This window comes from Bos indicus, chromosome 3 (genome assembly GCF_029378745.1).
Source record: "Bos indicus isolate NIAB-ARS_2022 breed Sahiwal x Tharparkar chromosome 3, NIAB-ARS_B.indTharparkar_mat_pri_1.0, whole genome shotgun sequence".
In the NCBI taxonomy this organism is placed as follows: Eukaryota; Metazoa; Chordata; class Mammalia; order Artiodactyla; family Bovidae; genus Bos; species Bos indicus.
In genome coordinates this window covers 101,362,807-101,374,882 of record NC_091762.1, presented here as the reverse complement: position 1 = coordinate 101,374,882, position 12,076 = coordinate 101,362,807, and the positions used below count along the sequence as shown (strand labels likewise).

Here is a 12,076-nt window from a genome sequence, read left to right as displayed (position 1 = left end):
ACCCACTTCTACCAGATAACTTAGCATAGAGCAAAGTAACAGCCTACTTACTTGTGCTCTTTCCCACTAGACTAAAAGTTAACTGAGGGCAGAGATTTATTTTTTAAAATATTTATTTGGCTGTGTTGGGTCTTAGCTGTAGCACACAGGAGCTTTTGTTGTGACGCATGAACTCTTGAACTGTGTCCAGGCGGGCTGCACTATGCAGGCTCAGTAGCTGTGGTGCACAGGCTTAATTGCTCCCTGGTATATGGGATCTTAGTTTTCTGACTAGGGATCGAACTTGCATCCCCTGCATTGCAAGATGGATTCTTAACCACTGGACTACCAGGGAAGTTCCAAGATTTATTTTTATAGTCTTAGTACTTAGCACTGGCTCTCACACAGAATGGATGTTTGATAGTGGCTGAACAGACAAACACACAAATAAATTAGGTCAAATTAAGGCATTTGCCTAGTTGCTATTTATTGGCTTCCCTGGTGGCTCAGTGGTAAAGAATCTGTCTGCCAATGCAAAAGACATGGGTTTGATCCCTAGGTCAGGAAGATCCCCTGGAGAAGGAACGGCAACTCACTCCAGCAGTCTTGCCTGGAAAGTCCCATGGACGGAGGAGCCCAGCAGGCTAGAATCCATGGAGTCACACAGAGTTGGACACAATTGAGAGACTGAACATGCACTAGTTCCTACTTAGTCTACTAACTTTGGTTTCAGCCTGAAGAAATGGCATGTTTCTTTAAAATGTTTAAAGTCATTTTATTTAATAAAATAAAAGATAGTTGAAGGAGAGGAGGGGAGGAGTAGGGTGGAAGAATAGCAGTTAGTTCCAATTGTAGCTGCCTGGTTGTTATCTTCTACTCTGTGTTACTCTCCTTTGACTGCTTATAGTCTGAATGAAAATTATTCTCATAGGATCTAGATACTTTAGAAGTAATTTCCCAGGTGGCACAGTAGTAAAGAATCTGCCTGCAATGCAGGAGACAAAGGGGACACAGATTCAATCCCTGGGTGCGGAAGATCCCCTGAAGGAGGACATGGCAACTCACTCCAGTATTCTTGCCAAGAAAATCCCATGGACAGGAATCTGGTGGGCTACAGTCCACAGGGTCCATGCGGTCGCAAAGAATCATACACAACTGAGCAACAGAACATACACACACACCACCCTGGGCTTCCACTCTTTTGGGAAGAAGGGGGAACAAAATGCTTCCAAAAGAGCAAGAGAAAAGTCGGATTTCAGATCTCACATCTATAACACACACACCCCCCAAAAGCCAATTACTGTATACAGTGAGGATAAAGAAGAAAGTTACATCCCAATTATCACTTCCTGAAATTCCTGAGTTCTAAGAAATTCTTCAGGAAACAGAATTTTGCAAATATGGTTACTTACCTTGTGGTGCCCAGGTTTGATTTGAAGTTCACACTATGATAATTCTCCCTTGATCTAACCCATTTGGAAAGCTGAACTCTCTTGTTCAGTTCCTTGGTTTGTGAATTCCTTAACTCATTCAACATATTCTACTTAAATTATTCCATCCTTGCACTACCTTATGAATTATATATCTCATATTTATAGCTGAAGTCAAGTTGTATCATACACCTGGGGAAGGAATAACTTAAAAGTTTGAGTAATCATCGTCTAAATTCTTACCGATCCCTACCTCATATGGCAATAATATTCAAATAGCATTTTACAGTTTATAAATTTTTTCAGCTTTTTACTCTCATCATATAAAGTAGGCAAAACAAAAAAATTCTTCCTTTAAAAACAATTTCCAAAAATTTAGCTGGTACACTCAACTCTAGAGATTTAGCTACAAATTTGAAATACAGTAAAGGAACAGAGATGGGCAATTCAGAGATTTTTTTTCTTTCACATGAAATTTGTATTGAATGCAAATCTTGGGACCAGGATTTAATGCCATTTAAGTTGCCCAAAAGGTGTTTTCTTATTTTATTTTTCCCCATTTAATTGTTTTTAAATGGCATTAGAAATAATTGATATTTTAAAATAAAACAAAATAAACAAAACCAAAAAACCTCAAAGAGGCACCAGTAAATCTGGGTAACTGGTTGATTGCTCTGGGCCAAGAAGATGTTTTTGATTTGTACAAAATAAAGAAATCAGTAATAGAAATGATAAGACATTTAGAAATAGTTATAATATTTCTAGGACAATATAAGCCATCAGGATTATTTTTATAGACTTATTTTTAAAATAGTAAGTTATATAATCTAGAATTCAAATTTATAGTGTTTAAAATTTAAGGGAAAACAAGCATCTTTTTATGATCTTAAAAACAGGAATACCAGTTTTTAAAGCAAGGGAAAAAAAGCCAACAGGCAGTAACTATAATTATTAATATTATTTTAGAATAAATGAGGAATGTATAAATGAAATAAATACTGGGAAAGATGCGAGGATAAGCATTTACTGTTTAACTGCAATCGATCTTTGCAGTTAAACAGTAAATGCTTATCCTCGCATCTTTTAAAGTATCCTAAAGAAAGTCCTTAGCTGGTTTGTACAATTTACTATTTTAACCATTTTCAAATATATATAGTTCTGCAGGATTAATTACATTCATTTTGCAGTACAACTGTCACCAACATCCATCTCCAATACTTTTACATCTTCCCCAATTGAAACTCTGTATCCATTAAACACTAACTCCCCATTCCCTTCTTCCTCCCAGCCCCTTGCAACCACCATTCTACTTTGTCTTTATGATTCTGGCTACTCTACTGCTGTCGCTTCAGTCCTGTCCGACTCTGTGGGACCTCACAGACGGCAGCCCACCAGGCTCCCCCGTCCCCAGGATTCTCCAGGCAAGAACACTGGAGTGGGTTGCCATTTCCCTCTCCAATGCATGAAAGTGAAAAGTGAAAGTGAAGTTACTCAGTTGTGTCTGACTCTTTGCGATCCCATGGACTGCAGCCCACCAGGCTCCTCCCTCCATGGGATTCTCCAGGTAAGAGTACTAGAGTGGGGTGCCATTGCCTTTTCCAGGAACCTCATATAAGAAGAATCATACACTCGTTCTTCTTGTGACTGGCTTATTTCATTAGCATAATGTCTTTACAGCTAATGTTGAAGCATGTGTCAAAATTTCCTTCCTTTTGAACTCTGAATAATATTTCATTGTATGTGTGTATCACATTTTCTTTACTGATTCATTTGTCTATAGATACTTGAATTGCTTCCACCTTTTGGTTATTGTGAATGATGCTGCTATGAACACGAGTGTACAAATATCAATTTAATCTGTTTCACACACACATTTCTTAAATTTTAATTACGGAAATTTTCAAACACACACAAAATAAGAGAAAAACATAATAAATTCCTATGTGCCCAAATAGTTTCAATTATCAACATTTTCTAATCTTTAAAACTTTTTGCTGCAGTATTTATTATGGGTTAAATTGTGTCCCCCCCAAAAGATAACACACAATACCTGCGAATATGATCTTAATTGGCAATATGACAACTGTAGATGATCATATTAAGGTTAGGTCATTCAGTTCAGTTCAGTTCAGTAGCTCGTTGTGTCCGACTCTTTGCGACCCCATGAATCGAAGCACGCCTGGCCTCCCTGTCCATCACCAACTCCCAGAGTTCACTCAGACTCATGTCCATCGAGTCAGTGATGCCATCCAGCCATCTCATCCTCTGTCGTCCCCTTCTCCTCCTGCCCCCAATCTCTTCCAGCATCAGAGTCTTTTCCAATGAGTCAGCTCTTCACATGAGGTGGCCAAAGTACTGGAGTTTCAGCCTTAGCATCATTCCTTCCAAAGAAATCCCGGGGCTGATCTCCTTCAGAATGGACTGGTTGGATCTCCTTGCAGTCCAAGGGACTCTCAAGAGTCTTCTCCAACACCACACTTCAAAAGCATCATTTCTTCGGCACTCAGCTTTCTTCACAGCCCAATTCTCACATCCATACATGACCACTGGAAAAACCATAGCCTTGACTAGCTGGACCTTTGTTGGCAAAGTAATGTCTCTGCTTTTGAATATGCTATCTAGGTTGGTCATAACTTTTCTTTCAAGGAGTAAGCATCTTTTAATTTCAAGGCTGCAGTTACCGTCTGCAGTGACTTTGGAGGAGCCCTAATCCAACAGGACTAGTACCTTAATAAAGGGGAAACTTGAACACAGAGACAGATATGCAGAAGGAAGACAATATGAAGACACGAGGAGAATGCCATCTACAAGCCAAGAATGCCCAAGGTTTCCAGAAGATGGAAGGGTGGAACAGATTCTCCTTCATAAACCTCAGGAGGAACCAATGCTGAAAATGTCCTGATTTTGGATTTCTAGCCTCAAGAACTGTGAAGACAATAAACTTCTGTTGTTCTAGGCCACCCAGTTTATAGTGATTTGTTAATAGCAAACTAATATAGTTTTTAAAAGCATATTCCAGACACAAAATCATCTTATGGTAAATATTCCAGTATGTGTAGTATGTATTTCCAAATGATAAGGACTATGAAATACAATCATTATGTCACCACACATAATAAAATTATCAACAACTTCACAACATCTAATATCCAATCCAAATCCAGATTTCTCTTTTTATAGCTAGTCTGTCTGAATCAGAGCCTCACAATGCATTTGGCAATTTCAGTTTAAAAAAGTTACCCCTTTGTATTTCCCTGACAAGCCGTATGATTAGAGTGAATCATCTGTTTTGTAGAACACTGACTGCTTTGAAATATCATTAAAAAAAAAATAGATTTATTGATACATGCCACTGAGAAACTAAGCCTGCACATCTTAACTAGAGTCTCAAGCAGCCACATAAATATATTTTTAAAGATGTATAACATGATCCTTGGGGCTCAGACTATAGCACACTGATTATCCCAGGACTCTCCTATGCTCAATTCTCTTCTCAGTTATCTATCGCTTTGTGTAAGCTTTTTTTTTTTGGCAGACAGGAGTCATGTCTTGAGGCTGGCGAGATCAGTTCCTGACTTAGAATAAAACCTGTGCCCCCTGCTACTGAAGCATGAAGTCTTAACTACTGGACTGCCAGGGAAGTCACAGTAAATAGTTTTTTGTTAATTTTTGTTTTTGAAGGCATAACCCCTGTCTTGCTGTCCACTGAACTCAGGGTAGGCAAAGCATGAGTCGGGAAGCTGGAAGAGAACTCGAGGAGGCGTAGGAACTGCAGACATGTTTATTCTCTCCAGGATGGCACAATAGCAAGACATGCTATATTCTCTCTTGGTGGACCCAGCAGGCAGTCACAAGGGCTTTTCAGGTGGTGCTTATATAGGTCATGATGCACATGTGCAGTGCTACAAATGATCTCAGCTGTTACATAACCATGCAAAGTTATTATTCACAAAATGTGGGGTAAGAGCAAGAGGACATGGGGGTGAGAGGGCCTGACCACCACCATATTGACTAATTTGCTCTTTCTCTATATTCTACCCCTTCAGGGTCTCTCACCTCACAATCCAGGCGCAGTCCATCTTCTGCGATATTTCCTTGGCTTAGTAACACTGACCCTTGAACCCACATTCTGCAACAGCAGTAGATGCTACAACAGCAAATAGTTACATCCCTAATACATAGCAAAACCCAACTCCAGGTATCACCTGGAACTCATGCTGCAGTCCTTGTCCTCATGGGGTTAGAAGAGCCACCCACCACATGTGGAGTGCCTTTATCTTCCATGGCCAAGTCTAGTCCACTGTCTGTCCTTGTGAAATTGCAGGGCCCTGAAATTTCAGGGTTTTTATTAAGGACCCACAAAACCCCACACACGCACCAGGCCCACCCCTTCAAAGAGCAGATTTTTGGAGTTTTCACAGCCCATCCACGTGATTCTGTATGCCTTATAACCTCTGGTGCACACTGTTCTAAATCTGCAAGAGCATCAGAGGTTAGTAGCAATCATGGAACACAGCCTTTATAGTATACCTCCGCACAGGGAGCCATCCAATTTCTAAAGGTAAGCACACAGCCTTTACAGTATTTCAAAGTGGAAAAGGGCATCCGAAGGAACATCCTTGGATGCCATGTAATTTTCTAGCTGAACCACCCATATCTCTTGCTGTCGGTGTTTCCCAAACTTGGTAAACTGCTGTTCCGGTCTCAGTTGCCTCCATAGCTCTAGGAGCAGAGCACTAGGCTGTTCATCAAATTTATTTCTGTCAACTCCCGCTGCCAGCAAATCAGCCCACATTTGCATCTGTGAACCCGGATGGGGCCTTTACCAGTTGGCCCATCCTCTTCAGGGTCTTCACACGTCTAATCCCCTTCGCCTGCCACCATTCCACTACTTCTCCCAAGCCTGCCACTATTGAGGTGGCAGTTAAGGAACCAAAAGGGTGGACAAGATATTGTTGCAAATGCAACTTGCATGCCGCCTATAAAATGCTTGTCATCTTCTGGAGGCTCCTCCGCCTGCCAGACCAGTACAGAAGCTGATAGGGTGGATGTCCAGCCAATTCCAAGCATGGTGATGGTTTCCCAGTCATCACCCACCACCTTGAAGTCCAGGTCCTCATTGTATTTTCTGAGCTTCACTTGCCATCCTGTGAAGCTGTCTGCAGACTCAGTGGTTTCCTCGGTGCTCCACAGAGGTGGGTTCAGCAGGACCTGATCCAGCTCTAAACTTGCCACTGTGGTTTCACTTTCCCTTTTTCCTTTCTTCTTTCTCTACAGTGGGGTTGCTCCTTGCTCACATTTCTGGACTTCACCCTGGCTGCAGAGTTGGTGCCGTTCCTCTTCTCTTTGGCCTCCTTGGTACCCAAGGCCTAGCGGGACTTCACCTTCTTGGCCCCATCCTTCTGCTGCATGACAAGCCTTACTAACAAGTGGGGGCCTGGACCTGTAGTCCGAAAAAGATACAATTCTGTCTCACTGTCAGACACACTGGGTTCTTTAAGGCCACGAAGTTCTTGCTCTAATTCCAATATATATTGCTCTAGTTCTTCCAAGCATCTCTGCACAGCCTTCAGGGCAGTCAGGAAATCCACCCATGGTGCCAGTGGTAGTCCATGTCCTTGTCCGACAAATGGGAACTTATCACCTGCAACACCTTCTCAATGCTATATGGTGATTTGTCCACTGTCTCCCGATCTTCCACTGGGGCCCATGCTGACAGGACCATGGCCACTGGCTTCCTCCATCCATTGGAGCCTCAGGCTCCTCTACCTGCTGTGTATCCTGCCGACTACGCCAACTATCTCACTGTTCACTGAAGCCAGGTTAGGCAAGGTGCCAGCGAGGAAGCTAGAGGAAACTTCGAGGAGCTGTAGGAACTGCAGACATGTTTATTCTCTCTGGGCTGGCGCAGCAGCAGACATGCTATAGTCTCTTGTAGCTGACCCAGTAGACACAGCCTCAAGGGCTTGATAGGTGCATGCAGTGCTACAAAGGATCTCAGCTGTTAGTAACCATGCAAAGTCATTATTTACAAAACATGGGGTGAGAGCAAGAGAACGTGGGGTGAGAGCGCCTGACCACTGCTATCTTGGCTAATTTACTCTTTCCCTACAAACCCAAGGACAAAGACCAGGAGAGGAAAGTAACTAAATTTTGGAAGCTGTAAAGAAGGATAGTGGTAACAGACTTAGCATACCTAAGAAAGCTGAATTCTAAACCAGCCATAAAGAAAGCTGAGCACCTGATTTGTACTGCAGAAGCCCTGAAAAGATCAGAAATTGGCAGCATAGCTTTTACCCACTAGAAAGTTTAGAGGAGTACTTGAGGAGTTTCAGCTGGTTAGTAGCAGTGGGGATCCTAATGTAGATAAACAGAACGCATTTCAAGACTTTCCACACCATCAGCAAAATAATCAAGAATGTGAACCCATTTCTCATCATCTGTAGTCCCAGAAATAGAGATGTGGCCATGATCCTTGAGGTTTTGACTTAAGTTCCTGTCTTTTTCCAAGATGAATGTGTGAATATTTTATTCAATTTTTAAAAGACATCGTTTAGAAGCTTGTTTTAATATTTTCATTATCCTTCCAGTAAAAAACCTCGACTAGTATTCAAAAGAAAACAACTAACATTGGAGAAAAGCCACATGATTTTCTTATTAAATATTTGGCACAAACACGTTTACTTACAAATTATTAAAAACACATGTCTTTCAGAAATAGGAATTTAAGAGCTGGGGAAGGGCCATTAAAGAACAACTGAGCCAATTTCAGCTGGGGAAATTGAGGCTTAGAGAAGCAAAGTGATTTGCTCAAGGTCATACAGCTTTTCTCTCTCAAGATTAAATTCCAAATTCTCTGGACTTGAATTTCTAGTACCATGCTCTTTCTATCAGTAACATTCAACATTCTTTTCCACTACCTATACTGCCTCTCCAAGTCAGTAATACATCAATTTGATAGATGGGAAAGGTGCTTGATGGATGCTGTGCCTTCTCCAAATCCACTGAGGCAGGATGAATTTGGGCCCACTGGAATAAAGTTATCAGTACTACTTGATGACAGAGGGAGAATGTCTCTGTACCTGACCATAGGCTGAGCAGAACTCCTACTTCAAGTGTCTTACACTATCTTATTTTCCAGGACCAAATACGTCCAAGGCCCAATAGAAGAGAACATTATTTGCAGTCAAGCAAATACTTCATCCTCTACTGGACAGTGAGAAAACATGGGATGTACATTCCATCCTCACTGTCCTTTTCTGCTACAACCAGTACATATAAAAGTAAGAAAACTTGAAAACAAGAGGCTTCTGGCTCTGTAACTCCTACCTTTGGAAATTCAGTTTGAAAAGAAAGATAGGAAGCACTGTCTTCTGGTATTCAAAAAATGCTTGAAAATCTGCCCCAGCATTTACTCAAGGCCCTGAGATCAACAGGTATGAAGGAAAAATATACCTCCATCTGCTCTTCATTTTCACCTTACCTCTTGGCTATGTCCATCTTCTTTGCTCCTATCATGCTTAACCTTGCTCTCTTTGGCAGGGAACTCTGAGGCTAAGATATTTACTAACAATTCACCATACAGAATAACAAACTAGTTCCCAAGGAGGTTAAAGAGAAAGCAGGAGACAATCTCCAGCTTCTAGCTGTGATTATAAAAACATAGGACTCTGGCTTCTAAGAATTTTATGAATAAACCTGCCAATCTAATGTAGCATAAACATCAGTGCTTGGTGGATGCATAAATGAGTCAGATCCCTTGTTTCACATAATAATAGATGATCACAAGTAGTCCCTTCTGCATTCCAGAGGACACAATCCCTTTGCTCTTTGGAGTCTTGTGAATTTAGGAATGCAACACTGGATTTCTTTTCAGGTCTTATACCTTAAACCTGTCCTGCACACTGCACACTGTCAGATTACCTTTCCCAAGTCCAGAACTGAAAGCATTCTCTCTCTGCTCAAAATGTTTTTAATAATTCCCCAATATTCAAGCCCCTCTATTTTTGTACCAACTTAATTTCCCAGCCTCAACTCCTGGTGCTCCCCAATAGAGAGCTTCCATTTGGGCCAAACTGTTTCTAAACAAGTCTTGCATACCCTGTCTCCCACACCTTTGCTCAGAACATTCTCCCCACACAGGATTCAGCTTCACATGTACCTTTCTATATCAGACCCAAATCCATTTTTCAAGCTGAAATTAATCTATGTTGCTTTCTTGATCACCTCAGCCCCTAGAGTTTGATGCCTCCCTTGAATTTTTAGAACACTGTTGGCCTTATTGTTCAGAATCTGATATTGTTTACTACTGTTTGTTAGGCTTTTATATGCATAACCTTCCCTTCCACCAAGGCTAATGTGAACTCTTTGAGATAGTCTCCTGCCTCCTTAAATACCAAAACAGTGGTTTAACAAGAGGAGGAAACTCAATAAACATTTGCCAGTTGAATATAGTATTCCTGAAAAGTATAAAGCATGAACTAAATGGAAAAGGCCTGTCTCTAACTAGATAAATGATATGGAACAACTTCTTCTTCCCTTGGCTTCCAGTATCATTATCTGAAATATATGGGCCAAATGACCTTCTAGCTGTGATAGCATGATTCTAAAATATCTATAAAAAAGATCATATTGTCAATACAATAAGAGATATCCTTTAATTGCATCTTATGTTCTTGGCTCTTCTAAAATATAAAGAAATCCTCCTCTGTTTCCTAAAATTTTATTTTGATAAATTGTTTAGGAAAAATAATCTATAAGAACCCTCTTACTTCTTTCCTCAACAGAAAAAATTCCACATCCAGTCTGCCATATCCTGACTGCTGTCAGAAACAAGCTACGTTAAAATGGCTCCATCATAGATACTCTTTACAGACAGGGAGAGGAAAAAAAAAACTCTAATGGGGCTGGTAAACTACAGCCTGCCAGCTGGCTTATCCTGCTTCCTGTTTTCGTAGATAAAGTTTTATTGGAACACAGCCATGCTCATCTGGTACATATCTATGGATGCTTTTGTGCTATAACAGCAGAGCTGAATAAATGCAACAGAGACTAGATGGTCCGCAAAGTCTAAGATATTTACTATTTGTCCCTTATAGAAAAAGTTTGCCAATCCTTGTTCTATACCTCAACGTTCATCAGAGTGCCAAGCCCTAGATTATAGACTTTCAATCATAGCTGGTCACTAGGTGATTTCCCACTTATTCATTCAACAAATATTTATTGGAATTTCTTATTTCTAACTAATCCTTGTTCATTTCCTCATCTGTAAAATGGCATATAATAGAATCTACTTCATAGAAGTATTGTAAAAAAAAAAAAAAAGCTTTAACACAATGCCAGGCACAAAATTTGAAAAACTAGAGCTGCTGTCTTATCGTCTTCCTTGTCATCATCACCATTACCACCACCACCACCATGATGCTTTCCTTATGTTAGAGGAAAAGTAGGCTCTCTCTGATGGCCATGACCACTTAAGGAGAGAACACTAGCATTTCTGAGGGTTTACTTTGTACTTAGGAAAGGGCTATACGTTGATAGCACTCAGACTGCAACCACAAGAATAAAAGAAATGTTCCTCTGATATGAAATGGCAGTTGATCATTTAGGCTTCTGATACCAGAAATAACAAAAACTCAGTATCTTTTCCAGAGTTAATGAGGAAGAAAAAAATGATTTGAATTTATGAACACCGCTCTTGAGAACTTAGAGATTGCTGGCAGCCTCAAACTCCAGCAACATTAAAAGGCAACGTGACATTAAATGAGTCCCTGGACGGATTCATATGTGAAATTAAATGAGTCCACTGACTACCTTCCAAATCAACCATCTACCGAATTTGGTTACAAATAAATTTTCTCAGTTTTTGTGAGAACTATGATTTTTTAAAAGTCCAACAGCCTGATATATGTATGTAGTTTTTTCTAATTCAATCCAACAAGTAAATGTTGGACTGAAATGGGTGTCTACTTTTCTCTAACACAGTGTTTGTCACGTCTCTCTAAAATGTATAGTTGTCTGAGGAAATAAGTATGCTTTATGCTCAGATATGCAGATGATACCACCTTTATGGCAGAAAGAGAAGAACTAAAGAGTCTCTTGATGAAAGTGAAAGAGGAGAGTGAAAAAGTTGGCTTAAAGCTCAACATTCAGAAAACTAAGATCATGGCATCCAGTCCCATCATTTCATGGCAAATAGATGGGGAAACAGCAGAAACAGTGGCAGACTTTATTTTCTTGGGCTCCAAAATCACTGCAAATGGTGACTGCAGTCATGAAATTAAAAGACGCCTACTCCTCAGAAGTAGTTATGATCAACCTAGACAGCATATTAAAAAGCAGAGACATTACCTTGCCAACAAAGATCCGTCTAGTCAAGGCTATGGTTTTTCCAGTAGTCATGTATGGATGTGAGAGCTGGACTATAAAGAAAGCTGAGTGCTGAAGAATTAATGCTTTTGAAGTGTGGTGTTGCAGAAGACTCTTGAGAGTCCCTTGGACTGCAAGGAGATCCAACCAGTCCATCCTAAAGGAAATCAGTCCTGAATATTCATTGGAAGGACTGATGTTGAAGCTGAAACTCCAATAATACTTTGGCCACCTGATGCGAAGAACTGACTCATTTGAAAAGACCCTGATGCTGGGAAAGTTTGAAGGTGGGAGGAGAA

General features: G+C 40.5%; 1 protein-coding gene across 1 annotated transcript in view; it reads right to left on the bottom strand.

Moving 5' to 3' along the window:
* EIF2B3 (eukaryotic translation initiation factor 2B subunit gamma) overlaps positions 1-12,076 on the bottom strand; it is a 112,802-nt gene that overhangs the window by 42,634 nt on the left and 58,092 nt on the right. The gene's annotated exons all lie outside the window — the stretch shown is intronic.